At 52.3% G+C, this 17,141-nt stretch overlaps 1 protein-coding gene across 8 annotated transcripts in view; it reads left to right on the top strand.

The window, feature by feature from the left end:
* The window catches only part of GATA3 (GATA binding protein 3), a 114,008-nt gene that overhangs the window by 35,865 nt on the left and 61,002 nt on the right, over positions 1-17,141 (top strand). The window contains exon 3 of one of the 8 annotated variants that reach the window (XM_077340282.1): positions 7,310-7,364. The gene's annotated coding sequence lies outside the window, so the exon portion shown is untranslated. Of the gene's footprint in view, positions 1-7,309; positions 7,365-16,613; positions 16,804-17,141 lie in introns of those variants that run through there. The other 7 variants (XM_077340294.1, XM_077340296.1, XM_077340295.1 and 4 more) reach the window with 7 other exon arrangements.

Raw genomic sequence — 17,141 nt, 5'->3', positions numbered from 1 at the left:
CCAGCCTCCAGGTGGGACCTGGAGGTTCCCCTGGAATTATAGTTCATCTTCAGACTTCCCCTGAGGAAAATGGCCACTGGAAGGTTGACTTTATGCAATTATACCCCACTAGGGTCCCTCTCTGTCTCCCCCCAAGGTTCTGTTTTCAAATCTCCAGGAGTTTCCCAATCTGGATCTGGCCACCCACAGGGAGGCCAAATTCTGCTGTGGTCCCTCCCCTCCCGTCCCCACCTCCCAAATCTCCAATAATTTTTGAGCCCATTGTTGGCAACTAGGAGCAAGGCTATGCAGAGGGAGGCTTGCCTGTGTCCCTGGAAGTGATTTAGGGTTGCCAGTCTCCAGATGGGAGCTGGAGATCTCCTGGAGTAACAACTGGTCTCCCAAAGACATAAATTGTCCGTCCTCTATGTCTGTCTGCCTGTCCATCCTCCCTCCCTCCCCCACCCACCCATTGTCCGTATCTATCTATCTATCTATCTATCTATCTATCTATCTATCTATCTATCTATCTATCTATCTATCTATCTATCTATCTATCTATCTATCTATCTATCTATCTAAAACACACATACTTATCCATCCTCCCGTCTTTCTGTCTTTCTATCCATCCATCCTTCTGTCCGTAAACCTGTCTGTGCATCCGTCATCATCTATCCATCCATGTAACACGTATGTCTATCTGTCAGTCATCTATCCAGGCATCCTTCTATGTAATGCACACATACCTATCTGTCTGTCTGTCCAGCTTTTCATCTATCCATCTGCCCATAATTCTGTCAATCCCTCTGTCTAGCCGTGTAACACCCCCTCTCCATCCATCCATCCATCCATCCATCCATCCATCCTTCCATCCATCCATCCACGTATTTAACACCCGCAAATCCATCTGTCTGTCTCCATGGCAGGCATTCCACCGGCTCATGCAAGGGCGGGGCATTCCTCTGCTGCGCCCTCCCCCGGATCCCCCCAACCCTCCAGGCCCCTCCCGCCCGGGAGTCAGCAACGGGCCCTGCAGGCCGGCCGGCCGGCGCGCCCCCTCCCTCCCTGCCTCCCTGCCCGCCTCCCTTTATCCGCGGCCACCCGATCCGGCCCTCCCGCCGGAGGCTTCGCGCCGCGCCTGAAAGCCAAGCTGCCGGCGGCGGCCGCCTGGCGCGATGGGCCGCGCCTGATAGCGGGAAACTCGAGCGCGCCGCCGCCGCCGCCGCCCGGATCAGGAGTCCGAGCAGCGCCAGCCCGTCGCCAGCCCCGGCCCCGAGGCCAGCGGGGCGCAAGGATTGGCAGGCACGACCCCCGGCGCCCCCCGGCCGGACCCACACCACGCAGCCAGGCAGGCAGGCAGGCAGGGAAAGGGGGCGCTCCCCATGGCCCCAGGCCCGCCACCGGTGGGTCTTTCTTTCTTTCTTTCTTTCTTTCTTTCTTTCTTTCTTTCTTTCTTTCTTTCTTTCTTTCTTTCTTTCTTTCCACAATTCTGGACATTGCATCTTTCTCCTTCCTTCCTTCCTTCCTTCCTTCCTTCCTCCCTGTCACCTCTTTTCCTTCCTTCCTCCTTCCTTCCTTCCTTCTTCCTTCCTTCCTTCCTTCCTTCCTTCCTCCCTGTCACCTCTTTTCCTTCCTTCCTTCCTCCTTCCTTCCTTCCTTCCTTCCTTCCTTCCTCCCTGTCACCTCTTTTCCTTCCTTCCTTCCTTCCTTCCTTCCTTCCTTCCTCCCTGTCACCTCTTTTCCTTCCTTCCTTCCTTCCTTCCTTCCTTCCTTCCTTCCTTCCTTCCTTCCTTCCTGTCACCTCTTTTCCTTCCTTCCTTCCTTCCTTCCTTCCTTCCTTCCCTAAATTGTGGGGTCCCACCGCAGTCCCCCACTTTCAAGGGCCCGGTTGTGAAAGCACCTTAGTTTGGAAGCAAGCCCTGTTGAGGGCGGTGGAAGGCTTCCTCCTGAGTAGGAGCATGGGGGTGCGCAGGCCTCTTATGAACCTGGCTGTCCTTCCAAACACGCTCTTCCACGAGAGGCTGAAGCAAGGTTGCATCTAGACAGAAGGGTTTGGACTTCGTTGGGCTTAAAGGTGCCCCTGGACTCCAACTTAATAGGTCCCCTCTAGCACAGGTGCGCAGCCGTGTGGGTCTGAAGCAGCAGAACCAAGTGCAAGTCCAGGGGCACCTTTAAGACTGACAACACTTGATTCCAGGCGTAAGTGTAGACCAGGGGTAGTCAAACCGGCCCTCCAGATGTCCATGGACTACAATTCCCATGAGCCCCTGCCAGCGAATGCTGGCAGGGGCTCATGGGAATTGTTATCCATGGACATCTGGAGGGCCGCAGTTTGACTACCCCTGGTGTAGACACTGAAGGGGAGGCCATTCATAGCTGGCTGAGACCCATGGTCCTCAAACAGCCTAACCCAACTGACTTTAAACTCAATCCAGCTGCTATTCCATCCCCCCCCCCCCAACCCAAAGTCCATTTAGGAGTGGGATACAGGACAAGATTCCCAAGAACCTGAGAGTCCCCTAACAGGGCCAAGCAATGTGTTTAAGCTAAGGGGAGGAGTCAGAGCTGGAATCCATTTTGATCTGCAAGCCAGGTTGTGATCGTGGCCCTGTTAGTTTTGACCTTGCCTCCTCGTCCTGCAATTTTCGCAAGGCAAAGGAAGGTCCCTGCCCTGCAGGGCCTGCACAGGAAAGCAACAACCGACAACCGACAACAACCAACTCTAGGATCTAACCTCAGCTGGTTCCCAGCTGTGGAACCCAGTTTCTATGAAGGCCTGTGGGTGGGATGGTGAGGTTGTCGGACTGAGATCTGGGTTCGAGTTTGTGGGTTGCCCGGATTCCCCACTACTACCCCAGCTCACTTTCCGGCCTACCGGACAGGTATGTTGTGAATCTAAAGCTGAGGAGGGGAGGGACTGTGGTAGATAGATCTCTGGGTCCAGTGCTACTCAGGGGGGTGGCTCAGGGGGGCACATCTCCTTGGCAGGCAGAAGGTCCCAGGTTTGATCCCTGGCACCCCCAATTGAAATGCCCAGGAGAGAGCTGCTTCTAGTATGAGGGATCAATAGAAGGCCTCCTCATGTGTTCATACATTGGGCTGAAAAAGCATGGCTCGCCCAAGTCCCCACAACAAAGAATTAGTGGACATAAGTCTGATGTTAAAAAAAAAAACAACCAAAAACTAGCGGGGGAACATTTTAACCTTCTAGGACATTTGTTTGCTGACCTAAGCATCTCAATTCTCCTGCAAAGGAATTTGAAAGGGAGATTAGAAAGGGAGACTGCTGAATTACAAATGATAATGCAGCTCAAGCCGATGCAGCTTCCTGGACTGAATCAAGACCTAGGTTTCCTGTCTCACTACCAATGTTACCTATTACCCCTCTGCACATCACGCCTCATCCAATCATGCCTGCAACTGTCATTTGGCATCTGCAATCACTCAACCCTCCGAGATATAAGGACAGATGGACTAACATTCTAGCAGTACCTGAAGAAGTGAGTCATGACTCACAAAAGCTCACATCCTGCCACAGATTCCCATCCTAGCTGAGCATTCGCTTGGCATCCAGAAGGTCCCAAGTTCAATCCCTGGCATCTCCAGTTGAAAGGACCAGGAAAGAGGTGATAGGAAAGACCTTGGCCTGAGACCCTGGAGAGCTACAGCCAGTCAGAGGAGACAATAGGTCCGTTAAATGTTTGTTTGTTTGTTGTATTTATATACCGCCCTCCCCGGTAGCTCAGGGCAAATTACATGGAACAACACACAACAATACAGTATAACTGTATATAAACTGAAAATAAACAAACAAACAAATAAATAAACGCAAAAGAAAAAGGGGACGACAGAGAATGAGGTGGCTGGATGGTCACTGAAGCAGTAGGTGCAAACTTAAATGGACTCCGGGGATTGGTAGAGAACAGGAAGGCCTGGAGGATCATTGTCCATGGGGTCGCGATGGGTCGGACACGACTTCGTACCTAACAACAACAACAATAACAATAGTGATAACAGAGAGAAAAGAGTTTAACAACATCAGCATTTTAATTACTACGTTAATTACTGACGTAGACGGTTTATTTTCTCCAATGTTTTTGTGAACGACAACTTTACTTGATGGGTCTGATTGGCTGTTTTAGCAAAGAATTATCAATATGGCATCTTATGGCTGAATTTGGATGTTGTGGCACAGTTTACTAATTTGCCATAATTAGCTTTTGCCTTATATTTCCTCCGTTATGACGGTTGTTCATTGAGTCTGAGGAAGAGGGCCTGCACTCAAAAGCTCACGCCTTGAATATAACTTTCTGGGTCTTAAAGGTGCTAATGGACTCTGATTTTGCTGTGCTACTTCAGACCAACACGGCTACCACTTGAATCTAGCATTTTAACAGTTTGAGAACATTAACATTTTAACAGTCTCATGGTTGGTCAGTTCTGGGTGTTTGCTTCATAGGGAGGGGTTCAAGGGGGGCTGTAGATGTTAGTTCCAGTCAACCTCAACCAAATGCCTGGCAGAAGAGCTCCCTTTTGCAGGCCCTGTGGAATTGATCTCGCTCCGTCAGGGCCCTGATCTCCTCCGGGAGCTCGTTCCACCAGGTGGGGTCCAGGACGGAGAAAGCTCTGGCCCTGGTTGAGGTCAAGTGGGCTTCCCTGGGGCCAGGGATGACCAGCCACTTGGAGGTGGTGGAACATAAAGCTCTTTGAAGACTATAGGCAGAGAGGTGGTGCTTCAGCTACACTGGGCCCAGACTGTGTATGACCTTAAAGGTGGTAACCAAAACCTTAAGTCTGATCCAGAATTCGACTGGTAGCCAGTGCAGTTTTTGGAGAATGGGCCAGATGTGGGTCCTCCATGGTGTTGCTCTGAGGACCCTGGCAGCTGCGTTCTGGACCAGTTATAGTTTCCAGATCATGGTTCAGGCAGGAGTGCAAAGTCCAGTCCAGAGGTGACTGCCATGTGGATCACTGTGGCCAAGTGTTCCGGGGCCATGTAAGGTAGATTGACAGACACAGGGTCAGGCGCAGTGTAAGGTAGACCCAGGTTCAATCCCCAGCATCTGTAGTCAGCAGGCGATGGGAAAGACCTCTGTCTAAGATCCTGGAGAGTGGCTACCTGTCTGAGTTGACAACTATGACCTTAGAATCATAGATTAATTGAATCATAGAATTGGAAGGGACATACTGGGTCATCTAGTCCAACCCCCTGCACTATGCAGGACACTCACATCCCAATCGCTCATCTACTGTAACCTGCCACCCCCTTGAGTCTTTCGGGGGCTGCAGGGCCCCAGAAACATAACTCCCCCCCCCCCAGAAGCCGTTCTGAACCATGTGTGGGCCATGCCCGGGCTTTTCTGCACGAGGCTGCCTGCGGACGTCAGGACTCCCAAGTTCGAACCCTGGCATCTCCAGACAGTAGGTGATATGAGAGACAGCCTGAGACCCTACAGAGCCATGGAGAGAGACCTTGGCTCAGTGGTAGAGCATCTGCTTCACACACCGACAATCCCAGGTTCACTCCCTGGCTTCTCCAGTTGAAAGGACCCAATGGCAGGTAATGTGAAAGACTTCTGGCCGAGACCCTGAAAGACCTCTGCCTGAGACCCTGGAGAGATAGACAGTATGGACCCCGCTGGACCAAGGTGTCCCTATGTGCAACCTGGAGTCAGTGGCCTGGCACCAAGAGAGAAAGAAAGAAGGAAAGAGATGCTGTTTCCTTGTTTCATCCCCTGTCATCTTTTTTTATTCTCCCACCTCCCCTTTTACTGAAACCTGAGGTAGGCCTTTTATGAACGGCAGATGTGAGATATTTAATATCCTATTGGGGACAGTCACAATATTGAAGATCAAAATCCTGCCAGGCGCTGAAGACAGAACTGCGGGCAAAACAAAAAACGATTTGGTGGGGGGGGGGGGGGTGGAGAGAAAGAGAGAAAGCCTGGGAGATGCTCATCAGCTAATTAGAACTGCAAATATTATGTAAATGGCACTTGGCAGAGCGACAGAGACAGGCCGCGTTTAAGAGCAGAGAAAATGCGAGAAAATCGAGCATCCATCTAGGCCAGGAAGCGGTCCAGAGAGGCTGGACGCCCGTGGAGGTTATAGAATCATAGAATCATAGAGTTGGAAGGGGCCATACAGGCCATCTAGTCCAACCCCCTGCTCAACGCAGGATCAGCCCTAAGGTTGCCTGAATCGTGACCCAGAGAGGCAATATATTTTCTATAAAAGACAGGGATGTGTATTGTGCTATACTATACCATACATATTTTATGTGATTTATGGTCTGAAGAGCCAGTTTGGTGTAGCAGTTAGGAATGCGGACTTCGAATCCGGTGAGCCGGGTTTGATTCCCTGCTCCTCCCCCACATGCAGCCAGCTGGGTGACCTTGGGCTTTCCACAGCATTGATGAAGCTGTTCTGACCGAGCAATAATATTAGGGCTTTCTCAGCCTCAACTACCTCACGGGGTGTCTGGTGCGGGGAGAGGAAAGGGAAGGTGAATGTGAGCCACTTTGAGACTCCTTCGGGTAGAGAAAAGCAGCATACAAGAACCAACTCTTCTTCTTCCTGAGAAATATCAGGACTTTCTCAGCCTCACCCACCTCACAGGGTGTCTGTTGTGGGGAGAAGAAAGGGAAGGCGACTGTAAGCCGCTTTGAGACTCCGGGTAGGGAAAGCGGCATATAAGAACCAACTTTCTTCTTCTTCTTCTTCCTCAAGGTGGACTGCACATAGTCAATCAGTTCTCATGTTTATTAACTTTTATTATCTGTATGCTAATTTGCTGCTATCCATAAGTCTTACCAACTGCTTTAATCCAGTTTTTAATCTCCCGGCAACTAACCCCCCCCCCCAATGTAGTAGCTGTTTGTTTTAGGGTATCAAGAAGCCTGCATGCCCAAGAATGCTTCTAGCCCGAATTAAACATGGATGGTCTCAAAGGTGCTGCTGAACTCAAACGATGTTATTATTTGATAGTCACTGTATCTGCAGGACCATCTCTTCCACTGTAACACCCAAAGAACATTAAGCTCAAAAGACCAGGAATTGCTCAGGTTCCCTGGCCCGGAAGAGGTGAACCTGGCCTCATCCAGGGCCAGGGCTTTTTCAGCAATGGTCCCAGCCCTGGCGAGATCGGATGAAGCCAGGAAACCAAGTAACATTGAGTGAATGCTGGCCTCTCTGTTAAGAATCCCACCCACAAGACATCCATCTGCAGAATATAAACTGGTCCCCCCAGGGGTGGTTTTAGGAAGCAGCTTTTGAGGATGTAATTTTAACTTTATATAATAACTGTGTTTTGTTTGTTTGTTTACGTTAGTTCCACTTTTTCGCCGCCACTCCCAGCCCAGCTGACCCACGGCAGCTTACAACAGGTATGTCACGGTTATGATTTTGTAGATTTGTTGTTAAATGAGTCAAGTGAGAAGAGGGCGTTAGACAAATAAAGTTACGGCTGTTGTGGTGATCGTCTGATGAAGTGTGAATGCAACGGAAAACTGAAAGAAATTTTGTTGGTCTTAAAAGAGCCCCTGGATTTGAACTTTGTTGTGTGAGCCAGCTTGGTATCTTCGTTACGAGTGGCAGCTTCTGATCTGGAGAAGCCGCCTTTGATCCCCCGCTCCTCCACATACAGCCAGCTGGGTGTCCTCGGGCTAGTCCCGGTACGGTTAGAGCTGTTCTCATAGAACAGCTCTATCAGAGCTCTCTCAGCCTCACCTACTTTGCAGGGTGTCTGTTGTGGGGAGAGGAAGGGAAGGCGATTGTAAACCGCTTTGAGGGCCATTCAAGTAGTGAAAAGCGGGGCATAAAACCCAACTCTTCTTCTTTTACACAGCAGCTGAGACAGGGGCAATGCACAAATTGGGATCGCTCATAACTATGCCTGAGGAGATCAGAAATCTGGAACCACCAGAAATGAATATTTCCATTTGGCAGGGCGATCTTGTGCAGAGAGGTCGCTCCCAAGCACCATCTCACACACACACACACACAAAAGGAATTGATCTTCTTCCATTATGGGCCAGCATGCGACCCAATACCCTTGCATTTATATGACACTCAGCCTGCCTAAACCTCTATACCAATTCACAGGTGACAGATTTTATTTTCCTGGGCTCCAAGATCACTGCAGATGGGGACTGCAGCAAAGAAATTAAAAGACGCTTGCTCCTGGGGAGGAAAGCTATGGCAAATCTAGACAGCATCCTAAAAAGCAGAGACATCACCCTGCCAACAAAAGTGCGTTTAGTCAAGGCTATGGTCTTCCCAGTTGCAATGTATGGCTGCGAAAGTTGGACCATAAGGAAGGCTGAGCGTCAAATAATTGAGGCTTTTGAACTCTGTTGCTGGAGAAGACCCTTGCGAGTCCCTTGGACTGCAAGGTGAACAAACCGGTCAGTCCTAGAGGAGATCAGCCCTGACTGCTCCTTAGAAGGCCAGATCCTGAAGATGAAACTCAAATACTTTGGCCACCTCATGAGAAGGAAGGACTCCCTGGAGAAGAGCCTAATGCTGGGAGTGATCGAGGGCAAAAGAAGAAGGGGACGACAGAGAATGAGGTGGCTGGATGGAGTCACTGAAGCAGTCGGTGTGAGCTTAAATGGACTCCGGGGAATGGTAGAGGACAGGAAGGCCTGGAGGATCATTGTCCATGGGGGTCGCGATGGGTCAGACAAGACTTTGCACCTAACAACAACAGCAACACCCTAGGCAGGCTGACTCTGGTCTAAACCAACCCCTGTCAATGGGCCAGTGCTTCTCAACCCTCCTAATGCCGTGACCCTTTAATCCAGTTCCTCATGTTGTGGTGACCCCCAACCATAAAGTTATACAAGTGTTCTTTCACAGAACTTAAACCAAAAACTGACCCATGGTGTGAAGATCCATGGTTCATGATTGTATATAAATTGTTTTTTTTCCGGGGTTTCCCAGTTCAGCTCTGCCTCTTGTCCCACCATGCCGATCTCGCTCTTTTCCGCTGCTCCAGACAGACAGAAAGAAGAAGAAGAAGAAGAAGAAGAAGAAGAAGAAGAAGAAGAAGAAGAAGAAGAAGAAGAAGAAGAAGAAGAAGAAGAAGAAGAAGAAGAAGAAGAAGAAGAAGAAGAAGAAGAAGAAGAAGAAGAAGAAGAAGAAGAACCAGGTAATAGGTGATGGGATAGACCTCTGCCCAAGACCCTGGAGAGCTGCTGCCAGTCCGAGCAGACAATTCTGACCTGGATGCATCCAGGGTCTGACCCAGTCGAAGGCAGCCTCATGTCAGGAGGAGGAAGAGGAGGAGGAGGAAGCAATTCAAGCGCTGGCTGGAACCTCCCCCTGAAACATGATCGTCTCTGCTCGCCTGATGCGGGAAGGGAACATGCAGCAATTATCGCCTTCGGGTTTTTTTCTTTGTGTGTGTGTGGGGGGGGGGGGGGCTCCAGCGTATCCTCCCCGCTCGGAGGAAGGGGTCTCCTTGAAGCTGGCACACAGGCGCTGAGTGGGGGTGGGGGGACCCGCCGCGCGCATCGAGCCCCCCTCCCGGGCTGGGAGGTGGGGAGGATCCGCGAACCAATCAGCGCGCCCCGGACGCCTTTCCGAGGGGCGCTGGCAGCGGCGCAAGGGCAACGAGCAAGGCCGACCCCGCCGCCTGCGACAAAAGCAGCGCCGCTGCCGCCGCCTGTGAAATTGACATCCGCTCGGGCCGCTTTCAAAGGCGCGCGCGGCCGCTCCGCTTTCCTCTCCGGGCCGCCCGACCCAGCCAATTAAGGACCGGTCTCGATCCAGGGCAAGCCGAGCCGGGAATCTGTTTTTTTTTCCGGGGGGGGAGGTTGTAGGTGCCCCCTCCCGCTCCCGGTCTTTTGGAAGGCTGAAGCTCGGCTCCTTCGGGCCGCTGCGAACAAAGCCTAATTTATCCGAGGGGAGATAAAAATTTTGCCAAATTTCCTGTTGCAAATCAGAAGCCACGCATCGGCCAGCGGGAAGGGGGGGGGGCGGGCGGAGAAAAATAGGAGAGATCGAGAAGCGAGGAGGGGGCCCGGATGAAAAAAGGTCTCGCAGACGTCAGTTCTGCCAGAGATTTGGGGTTCGGTTGAGGAGGAAATCCCGTTGAAATAAGCAAGACTTTAAAAAGGGGGGTGCATAAACCCTGACTAGGGCGAAAGCCACATTGAACTGGAGGGGAGGGGAAGGGATTTCCTCTTGAGTAAATCTGCCCAATATTTGGGCGCAAGAGTTGGATTCCGGACACAATGACTTGTGAGAAAGTCCCATTGAAGGGGGGGACTTACTCTCGAGTAGGCATTGGGCTCCATCAAGGGGAAATAACCCCCTCCCTGTTATGTTATAAGCGTTAATCGATTTGATCGCCCCCTCCCCCGGTTTCAGGCTGCGATTCTTGCAAATGTACAAACCTCTCGGTGTCCGCCTGCATCCGAAGACGCCAAAAGATATTCTTGGGTGGTTTAAAAAAGGGGAGGCTATTTTAAAAGAAAATATTTTTCCCCCCATCAAAAGGGAAAATCGATTTCGGGGGCGGCTCTTTCCTGCCTATGGTGGTGTGTGCGCGCGCGCCCGTGCGTGCGTGCAAAAATCTATAAACCATCATTTCCCCCCCCCCGGAAAAAAAACCCCTACCCGAAAAACAAAAAGATGCAAATGACTCCTTATCTTAACTTGGCACTCGGCTTCCCCACTATAAATAGATATATGATCAATGATCGCTTCCCTCCTCCTCCTCCTCCTCCTCCTCCTCCTCCCCCAAAGCAAATAAGGCAAAATTAAATTTCTTTCCCCGAGAACGCTTCCAAGTCGATTTTGTTAATTTCATCATGAAATTGACACAATAATTACAGAGGCGCGAATCTCTCGGTTCTTCCCCTTTTCTTTCTTCTTTTTCTTAAAAAAAAAATCAGATCTACTTTCTATTCCCACCTCCCCCACCCCCAATTAAAAAACTGCTTTTAAAACGGGAGCATTTTCCCCACCTTTCCCTCCAAAATGAAAAAAGGGGGGGCGGAGGAAAGATCTCTCTCTCTCTCTCTCTCTCTCTCTCTCTCTCTCTCTCTCTCTTTCCGGGCGCCGCTGCCCATCGCTTCTGCCATCAGATTCATTGTGATGTATTAGATGCAATAAATTATCCCGAGAAACAAAACATCGGGAGCTGAAAGGTTGATAATCTGGAAGGCAGAGATAAGAATTCATTATTCTGCATCATTATGAATCCCGCGCTTGCCTCTGACTCCCTTCTTAATCAGTTCCTCTGATCCTGGATATGTGAGCGGCGAAGATAAGGAGCGAATCATTTATAATTCTTCACCTCGCCTAATATTTTAAAATAAAGTCAGAGGCGAGCACGCGTCATTAAAAAAAAAAAAAAGCACCCGCCACGCGCGCGCTTTCTCTTTCGCGCGCGCGCGCCGAGACACGCATGGGGGAGGGGGCGTGCGCGCGACCCCCGACGCAAAAGGAGAACGCCAAGCTCCGGGGGTGGGGGGGGGGGAGAGGAGGGGGACAAAGTCCCTCGATCGTTATTTGGAACGAAACAGATTTCACTAGCACCTCTGGTTTTGCATGTAGCGCCACACACGGGTGCATGCATTCTCACGTGCTTTGGAGATTTGCGAGTTTTTTTTTCTTTTAAAACACCTCGCAGGCGTTTTTTTTTAAATTAATATTATTATTTTCTACCAGGGCGTGTTTCCTTCCAAGAGAGAAGGCATTCTAGAGCGGCCTCATTATCCCCAAACTATCGATTCGAGGCGTGCTTTCCTTTTTCTCCTTTCTTCAAATGCAGGCCAGAGGGAAATCCCGGCTCGAGGATCGGGCACCCCAAGCAGAAAGAAAAAACAAACAGTTGGAGGAGGGGGCGGGGGCCGGCGGCCACCTCATTCCACACACCCCTTCAACGATGCCCTTTGGAAGTAGATTTCCCTGCTTTGCACAGGAAAATCTCAGCGCGGCCAAAGCGCATTATCCATCCAACGCGTGTGGATGTTTAACGGGAAGGTGGGATTCGGCGCAAAGTTGTCCTGCTTGGAGACGAAGGGGGCGCATGGGTTCCCAACGGGGTTCGCTCGAAGAGAACTTCCGAGAGGATCGGGGGAGGGGGGAGAGAGGCTCTTGCTCCCAAAAGGGGACTTTCTTGCCGGTTAAGACGCGGGTCATCTGTGACATTCAGTGCGGGGCTGCCCTGGAAGATCCCAGGCGAGGCCAAGTTCAAACAACGCTAGCCCCCTTTATTGGATACGTCGCTTGCGTTTGGTTCCTTGGACAGAAACGTCTGGGCGCGTGTAGGGGAGGCGCGCGTGTCGGGTTTGACAAAAGAGGATCACGCAGGTCGTGGGAACCCAAGGCCGGCCCGACACGTTTGACACGGGACGATTCGAACCGAGAATCCAGACGCGGGACCTCCAGAAGGCCCCGATCTTAACGCAGGACGCACCGCCAAGGCGCTGGGCTCCCGAAGGATATGGAGCCGGCCTTGACCCTCCCCGCCCCCGCCCCCGCCCCCGCCCCCGCCCCCGTCCCCGTCCCCGCCCCCGTCCCCGTCCCCGTCCCCGTCCCCGTCCCCGTCGAGGCCATCAAGGCTGACATCCAGAGGGGCTCCCCCTCCAAAGTCCGGGCTCCTTCCAGGAAAGGAAGGTCCGGGCTCCTTCCGATTCCCCTGAGAGGCTCGGGCTGTCTTGGGAGGGCTTGCGTTTCAAGCTGGTCGGCCGATTCGGACCCAGCCGCCAAGATGGCCCGCCTGGCCAGCAGAGCGACAGAGACTGACGCCTCATTCGCCCCCCCCCTCCCCAAACTCCGGGGTCTCCGCGACCTTCGCGTTGGCCGCCGCGGGCAGAGCGTGCAACGAGGGTGGGAGTACGAGGAAGCCGTGAGGCTCGGCTTGGAGGAGACGGGGCGGGCTCCAGGGGTCCCTTCGATTCCGGAGTTCCCTTCACGTCCATCCTCCCCCTTCCCCAGCGGATGGGAGGGTTTGGGGGAGCAAACAAGGAGGTGGCGTCGGGGCTCAGCCCGGAGACGCAGAAAGGTAGGATGGCCCGCCAGTTCCCCAGCCCCCGCCGGCCTGCGGAGTCTCGGAGGAGAGAATTTATGGATGTCAGAATTTATGGAATGGGATATCTATCTATCTATCTATCTATCTATCTATCTATCTATCTATCTATCTATCTATCTATCTATCTATCTATCTATCTATCTATCTATCTATCTATCTATCTATCTATCATCTATCATCTATCTATCTATCTAATTTTGTTGGTCTTGAAGGTGCCACTGAACTCAAAATATGTTCTGCTACTTCAAACCATGAGGACTACCTACTCGAATCTGTCTATCTATCCAACACACCTGTCCATGTAACACACACCTACCCATCTATGTAACACACATCTGTCTGCCTGCCTGCCTGCCTGCCTATGTCTATGTAACACACATCCATTGATTGATCAGTCTATCAATTCATTGATCCATCCGTCCATCTTCCTTCTTATCTACCTATCTACCTATCTACCTATCTACCTATCTACCTACCTATCTACCTATCTATCTATCTGTTTCCCGCTGAGTTATCGGGCCTATTTCATTGTCCTCTCCTCTCAACGCTCTGCAATTCGGGATACATCTTCATTGCCTTCCCCAATGCGCCATTTCGCCGCCCACTTAACCCTCCCCAGTATGAAAGTGAGGGGGGCGTTTCTAGACCTCTACTGCGCGTCACCTGATAATTTTTTTTTTTTAATGTAGAAAAACCAACCAACCCCCGCGGTTACCGAACGGCGCCTTCCCACCCCGGGCGTCTGTCCGTCCTGCCGCCCCCGCCTCCCCACACCGATCTTTAATTTATTACCTTAATTGAATTCGTTTGCTAAAGATAGAAGTGGGAGTCAGATCGCGTTACCTTTCACCTTAGAAAGGGAGAGTCATTTTAGAAGAGGAGATAGCGAACCCCCCCATCTCAGCTGAAAGGGGGGGGAGATAATAAACCAGCCCACAAAAGGGGGGCAGAGGGGGATATGTGTATCGATGAGATCGTTTTATGCCCAGAGTTGAGATTTCACTGAAGGCAGAATCTAGAAAGAAAGAAAGAAAGAAGAAAGAAAGAAAAGAAAGAAAGAAAGCCATTTTAATACACCCCCCCCCAAAAACAATCCCCCAGTCTCGGCCTGCCTCTGGAAGCCAGGGGATCCCCCCCCCGTTTAAAAAGAGTAACCCCCACAGGAGCTGCCATCGATTTCCTCCCTGTTCAATTAAGCCCATTAACAAAGCAGCTTATTTGAATCCCAGAAATTCCTCCTCTTCCGTCTTTCCAGTGTCCTTCCAAGAGGCGAAACCGACCACAATCCCCCCCCCAAGCTTCTGTCGACTCGCCTCTGGCCCTGGCCTGGGTTTGGTTGCGTCAGTTCGGAGTCTGCCCGGGTTTGTCCTTTTCGCCCGCTCCGAATCCAAGCCAAGATCACACCACGGTGGCTTCTGATCTTCTGGGTTGGGAATCGTTTGTCAGGGATTTTTTTTTTGGAGGGGGGGAGGGGAGAGGCGTAGGTTTGGGATCCCCGAGACACCGTGGCCTGCGGGAGGCGGGGTGCCCAGCTTGCCCAAATGAGGAGAGTGAAAGTGGAACCGAGTGGGAAGGCGTGTGTGTGTGTGGGGGGGGGGGGAGCTGGTCGGATAATACGCTTTCAATGCGCCATAAGAAGGAACATCCCGCTGCAAAAGCACACTTAAAGCGGGTTATCCAAGGTGTGCAGAAAACACACACACACATAGGCTGTCCACAGGAGACATCCCTCTTCTCCAGGATCACCGGCCTTTCGCTGCGTTTGAAGGAGAGCCCCGCCCCGCCAAAACCCGGCTAGTGAAATCGACAAAGCACTCTGGGATTCAAACGCTTCCGTCAAGAAGATGATTCAACCGGAGTGAAGGAAAGACGGGGCCGATACGCGCTTGCCCCTTGCCAGGCGTTTGGTGGCCCGGGTGGGTAGGTGGGTGGGGGGTCTCGATTTGCCGGGGCCACTCCTCTGAGGATTCCATACTGTCCGATTATCCTCCCGGACGGAGTGGGGGTGGGGGGGAGTGGAGGTCGCTCCCCCACTTCTTACAATGCTGGGGGGGGGGGATAAAAGGAAAACCAATTTTACTTCCATTCCCAATAAAAAAGAGGAAGTGTCCAGTATACTCTTAAGTGAGTTCCTGCTCACGGCGCCACTGGAAGAGGGTTTCAGGGAAGGGGAGGGGAGGGGAGGTCTCCCTGGCAGTCTTCAAGCAAAGGTTGGATACACACTTTTCTTGGATGCTTTAGGATGCTTTGGGCTGATCCTGCGTTGAGCAGGGGGTTGGACTAGATGGCCTGTATGGCCCCTTCCAACTCTATGATTCTATGATTCTAAGATGAAGTCGACGGGGCTCCCCCCCCTTCCCCCAGACACATCTAGGGAGACAAAACTCGGCGCAGTTTTAATGTTCCCGGGCTCCTCTTAGGTTCCGAAAGAAATCGGCGGAGGTTTCAGGGGACCCAGGGTGTAAGTAGAGTCCGGCTCAGAACGGAAAGGAGAGGGGACTGAGGAGGGCCAAGGGTGTGCGAGGAGGACAAGGGTGGGCGGCTATTGTGTGTGTGTGTGTGTGTGTGTGTGTGAGAGAGATCTGTAGGTTGGCGGGTCTATTCAGAAGGCCTTCCGCTTGCGCTTTCCGCATGACTGTCGCACCCCTCGTTCCCCAGCCCGCTTAAGCCCTGGAAACGGGTTGCGGTCCTCCCAGCCAGGAGCGAGCGGGGCGGGAGAGAAGCAAAATGGTGGGATTGGCTTGCAGGTAAATCTTGGCCTCGCCTCATCGATTTCCACCCAACCTCGTCGACCGTTTGGTTGGTTGGTTCGTTCATTCCTTCTTCTTTTCATTTATTCTTCGGAGCGTTCCTTGTTCTAGCTTGGAACTCAAGATTTCGTGCGTGTGCGTGTGAAAGAAAGAAAGAAAGAAAGAAAGAAAGAAAGAAAGAAAGAAAGAAAGAAAGAAAGAAACGCTTATTTTCTGTTCTCCACGTGGGGCCGCCAGCTAAACCGGCCTGCATGTTGGAAAGGACGAAAGGTGGTTATAGAGAAATATATTTATAGATAAATGTGTGTGTGTGTGTGTGTGTGTGTGAGAGAGAGAGAGAGAGAGAAAGAGAGAGAGAGAGAGAGCGCGTCACAGGTCCCTTTCGCGTACCAAACTCCCGAGTCGCCAAACAGGGGCTTGAAACCGACTCAGATCGCGCTCCCCTGAAACCCTTTGACAAAGGTCGCTGATATTTCCTCGAAAGCGTTTGATGTCCGCCCGTTTTAGAAGCGCAGACGCTTCTGCCGTGTCTCCCCCCCCCTCCCTCCTTCACCCCCCTCCTTCCGTTCCTCCGCCAGCAGCGCGGCCGGCCCAGGTTGGCCTCCCATGACATCACGCGCTCTCCGGCGCTTTGGGGAGAGGCCTGGCGCGTCGCCTCCCCCTTTCTTCTCTCCTCCTCTCCCCCCACCCCACACACCATTCGCAGGAGGGGGGAGGTGTGAAAGAGCCAGACGCCCGTCATCTTTCCTCCCCTCCCCCTCATTCTTCCCCTGCTCCTTCCCAACCCGGAAGAGCTCCGAGATCTCTTGTAGGGCGAAGAAGAGGAGGAGGAGGAAGAGGAGGAGGAGGCGGAGGCGGGAGCGAGGGCAGAAAAATTTGGGCTGAGTGCGCAGGGAAGATGCGGGGCGCCCAGTTGGTGCCTGCCAGCCACTGCAACGATATGTGCGCCGCGCCTCTTCTCTTTTGAGCGCCAGTCCGCAGAGGATCCTTTAAACCCATCTAGTCATTCAATCAACCGCAGCGCTTCAGGTGAGTCCGGAACTGGCCCTTGTTTGTTGGGGACCCCCCTCCGCGCGACGATTCTCTTCCCCCCCCCCCTCGCTCCACGTGGAGGCCGCCAGCTAAACGCAAAAGGCAAGCCCACCCGGGTCTTCGCTCTGCCGCCTCCCAGCCTCCGGGGAAAGGGACCCGACCGCGGGCTTGGTTCTCCCCTGGTTTCTCTTGCCTCGTCCCCTGACCTTGGAAGAGGCCGGCCAAGTTGGGAAGACCGCGCTTTCCCCTCGAGGATCCAAAGGGGGAGTAGGCGGAGAAGCCCAGTCCCGTGGATCGGGGAGCGAACGGGGAGACAGAGCCGGGAAGTCGGCTGC

The sequence above is a fragment of the Paroedura picta genome, chromosome 5 (genome assembly GCF_049243985.1).
Source record: "Paroedura picta isolate Pp20150507F chromosome 5, Ppicta_v3.0, whole genome shotgun sequence".
In the NCBI taxonomy this organism is placed as follows: Eukaryota; Metazoa; Chordata; class Lepidosauria; order Squamata; family Gekkonidae; genus Paroedura; species Paroedura picta.
Note: the sequence above shows the minus strand (reverse complement) of the source record. Positions and strands in the feature narration are given on the sequence as shown.